A 4702-nucleotide genomic window follows, 5' to 3' on the forward strand; every position below is an offset into this window, starting at 1 on the left:
CGTTCAGAGGCGAAGGTGGCTCCGTCTCGCCACCGTTTGATTGCTGGCCCTGCTGGGATCCTCCAGTACGGTTTTTGGTTTGTCTGCTAGAGCGACGAGGGGGGCCTGTCGTCCGCCAACCCTCCATCCAGTCCTGTGCTGCCTCCGGGGTGTCGAAAAACCAAGTTTTATTGTCGGCCACAATCCGAAGTTTGGCTGGGAAAAGCATTGAATAAGGGATCTCCCTGGCTCTGAGTTCTTTTTTGACCTCGAAGAATGTTCTCCTCCTCCTCGCGACCTCCGCCCTGTAATCCGGAAAAAAGGCTAGCGTGGCGTTTTGAATCTTAATGGGGGGTGAGGTCCTCGCCGCCTGTAGAATGGCATCTCGATCTCTAAAATTAAAGAGTCGTGCTATAATCGGTCTGGGGTTAGCGCCCGTCTGTCGGCGCCCTCCAGGGATTCTATGCGCTCTCTCCACTGTAAAAAAATTTGAAAGTCCCTTAGGTTGTAGGTGTTGCTTGATTAAGTTCTCCACATATAAGTCCATCGACCTCGTGTCTTCCGATTCTGGCACACCTATTATACGGATGTTGTTCCGTCTCGAGCGACCTTCCTGGTCATCGAGCTTATCTCTCAGTTCCTTATTTTCCTTTGAGATACGTTCCATATTGACCTGCAACTCCGACACATCTTCCACCAAGGCTTTCGTCACAACTTCCATCGTGTTCACTTTCTCCGACATCTTGTGGAAGTCCGCACGAATCAGCGTGATTTCGGCTGAGATTGACCCCACCGTGGCCTGCACCTGTGTGAGGGCCCGCATAACATCGTCCAGGGTAGCTTTCTTGCCCCCCGTCGCCTCCACTGTCTTGCCCGTCTGTGACTTGGCGTCTTGCGGGGGGGTGGTGGGTTTCTCGTATGCGAAGCGATCAAGGCGGGAGTGCGCCGCGTTGTTTTTCGGCCCCTTGCCAGCCATCTTTGTTCGCGGAGCTGTGTACTCCGACCCCCGGGCAATGACACCCGGCCCTCCACACTCCTCCGGGGCAGCCCCTCGTTTCACCAGTATCCTGGACGTATACGGCGCACAGTTCACCCTTGGTCGTGGCTCTCAGAGTTTCAGTATGGCACCCCAGGCTCGCCTCCGGCCTTATCACGTGGCGGCTTGCGTTCCCTCTGGTCAGCTACACGTGTGGCCGCTGGACTGCACTTTGTTCAATCGTGTGGTGTCGACGGGTCTCAAGCGGTGGGAACGCTCCCCCAATATCTGTTGCGCCGAGCCACAGTGCGGTCTTGAGTCCTTTGCTTTATTCCCCTGCCGCTGTTGCAGTAGTCACCTCCCTACCAGGCACCTCCGCCCGTGTCTGGGGATAGGGCTCCACGTAGTGTTGCTCAAGGGTCCTTGTGCCCTCTCGTGTGTGCTGTGCGCCCCCACACAGCGGGGGGGTGCCGGGTGCCGTATATCGTTGTAGAAGGACGGTACCTGTGTTTTCTCGGCGTTGCCTGTACCAGCTCGGCTGTGCACGGGGATCCGGCCGGGTTCTCAAGATGGCGGGCCCCGCTCCGGGTTCTTCCTCTCCGCACGTCTGCCCCCGACTCCCCAGGTCGTCTGGTCCGCTTCCCGCCTCGGGGTCGCCCGGGGTCCCGCCCGGGGTTGCTGATGCCCGGTTACCACTACAGGAAGTCGGGGAGACTCCCCCTCCGTCGTTGTCGCGGGCGGGCGCTTCCGGCTGCCCTCTGCCCAGATCGGCTCACTTCCTGCCGGCTCTCTCGCCCAGGTCAGTCTCCTGCTCCGGATCCCTTCAGGGGCCTACTCGGGGACCGGGATATCTCGGCTCCCCGGTCTCGGATTTTCGTCCCGCTTGGCCGTACCTCTGCCTCCCGGTCCTGGGCCTCAGTACCTTCCCGCCTGGGTCAAATGCGTCGCGGATTAATAGTCGGATTCCTTTGGAGGCCGCCTCAGCCCCGGAGCTCTCCCTCTAAGCTGCCGCCATCGTCGGCTGCTAGCCACGCCCCCGAACACGATATTTTTGGCGTTTCTGCATTCACGTGTCAGGTGGCTTCTTTGCCTATGTTTACTAACGAGTGTCAGGGTCTGGCCGAGTACACTAATTCCTGTCTGAGCTGATTAATCCCCGTCCGGACTATTTGTTGGTTCGCACCATTCTTTCCTTTAAGTTATCTTATCTGCTGCCCTTCGCTACATGTCTCATGCTTTCTCCTGTTTCACGACTGTCCTTCCAACACATACAGCTGTTTTTTTCTCTACTCGTAAATCGAATTGTGTGGATTCGTTTGTAATTTGCGTAAGGGGTCGAGTGACAAACACAACCGGGAACTTGAGTTACTTTGGACTTAAAGCATTGTTTATAACGTTTGTCTACGTCTCATGCTCTTGTGTGATTGCAATTTGCATTGTATTGTACCATATTATAAACCTGTGCGCCACGGAGTTAAGTGGCAGTCTCTTTTGAACCTCGTTTACCGACGACTTCTAAGACCACTGTACTAGCTGCAGCTAATAAATACTATCTTCTACGCCAGACGAAGAGTCCGTGTCTCTGTTTCTGACAAGGCAGGTGAATCCAGGGGATTTTAGGCGTGCCCTGCGCCACCAGGCCTTAAGGCTGCGGTTCTCCAACTGGCGCCCAACGTGGGGCGACTTCAGCGGTAGCAGTTGAGCCCGAGGGTCGTGAGGAGCCCCGCAGAAAAATTCCAGAGGAAGCGCACCACGTGATCGACCCCTGTATGTTGAAAGTGGACCGATGGTCTTTGACGACGCGGCTACTCCACTCCGACGGCTGCTGACGACTGCTGCCCTGACTGTCGACCTGCCTTGGACCCTTCTGATGATGTTTGGTAAAGCGAGACGATCGTCGGACCTTCGTTGGTGTAGGACGATCCTTAGTTAAGTATTTGGTGGGTCGCTCCCACAAAACTTTGTTCTGTTTTGGTTTTTGGGTTTTTATTCAGGTATTGCAATACCCGAAGCCAAGGGGTAAGTACGTTTGTACTGTTTCATTGATTTACACCCCTTGTTGTTTGTGAGCAGTCTAGAAAAGTAACGATGCCTGGACTGAGTAAATTCAAAAGAATTTGTTGTTCAGGTTGTACGAGGGATTCCCAGTTGGAGGATTCATGTCCGATCCCTCCGGTTGGGACTCCCACTTATGAGCTCTATTCGAAACACGGTATTGGTCCCATTACCTTTAACGGGACATGGGTCAGATACACGAAAAATAGTGGAGTTTTGAGTTGGCCCCAAAATGGTAGTTTTGACCCCGCCATATTAGATAATTTGGAAACGATTCTGTTTAGAAGAAAAGCCCGGCCGGCAATGTTTGACTCTTTTCGCCTTTGGCGTAAGGAAGCCAAACAGAAAGAAATTAAACAAGCAAAAAAGGATAAGAAAGAACAAAACATGTCAATCATAGAGGCTGCTCAGCAGTTTAAAAATAATGAAGTAGATGGTGCAAATGAGATACTGGAAAGACAACATCGTATGGCGATAGATAGATGCTATCCGATGCTGCCTACTTCCTCTCCAGATAAAAGTAAGGAATTAGAAGAAGATTCTCTAATGTCTTGTTTATTGAATTCACCTCCACCCTATGCCCAAAATGATAATGCACCTCTGTTACCCCCTCCTATTGCTCAACCAGTGGTTGCTCCATTGCCGATTGTTCAGCAACCAGTTTAGCCTATTAATGCTTCCTTGCCTGCCTCTGCTCTGTCTTTACAGCTTGTAATTCAGCCCCTACCTCCTCTCCAATCCTCCGCTCTTGTTCCTCAGTCGGCTACATTCCAGTCCCCGTTGCCTTCTATGTCTGTAAGAACTCCTATTCTCTCAAGGGATTCCCCTACCTCACACAGGAGACTAGCAGATGCTGTCTCGAATTTCTTTTCTCCTCTTCTTGGGTCTTTGAATCTATCTCCAGCTTTCTCTAGACGACAATCTCGTTGTCAATTTCCTCTTCCGGACGAGAAAGTAGTTTTGGGTTCCCTCGCTCGTAAATGGATTGAGAATGGACTAGAATATAGTACAGAAGACATTATGAGTTCCTTTCATCAATGGGTAGAGCCCACCCAGAGATATGTTTTTAATGTCATGTGTCAGACTCTTATCAAAGGTTGGGAAGATATGAAGTTGGATATAGTCCCTTCGGAGTTATTGAAATTGCAAGCTGATTTTGATAAAGGTTTTATTGTAGGACCACGAGTTGAAGAAGCAGTAAATAAACTTGTTGCGTTCCGAACAATGTTTTTGTCCTTGTCCTTTTCCGAGACTGATCCTACCAAAAACAAAGGCATTAAGAATTATCCGATGCGTGAAGTTCCTCCCGTATGGAGGGACGCAATAATTGGTCCACCTGCTGTCCCTGCTCATTTCCAGCGTATATGGGTCCACGAACCCTGGAAAAGGTCTGAAGTATTGGCGCTTAAACAAACTCTTCCGGACCCTCGTAAAAATCTGGCTGGATATTACAAGGAATTGTCTCAAACAGTTGAGGCCTGTATTATGAATCTGGCCGATATTGATATGTTGTTTGGAAATGTTGTTCCACAAGCATTGTGGGCACGGATTCGTAGGGAAAATCATGCTGGTGAATTAGGTGGTGATTGGGCTGCTATTAGAGCCGCCGATGCAGGTCAAGTGGGTGGTGTGAAACCCGATGATCTGAATACGGCCCTACCAGGCAGAATAATTGAATTGATGAAAACTATG

The sequence above is a fragment of the Lissotriton helveticus genome, chromosome 3_1 (genome assembly GCF_964261635.1).
Source record: "Lissotriton helveticus chromosome 3_1, aLisHel1.1, whole genome shotgun sequence".
Classification (NCBI taxonomy): domain Eukaryota; kingdom Metazoa; phylum Chordata; class Amphibia; order Caudata; family Salamandridae; genus Lissotriton; species Lissotriton helveticus.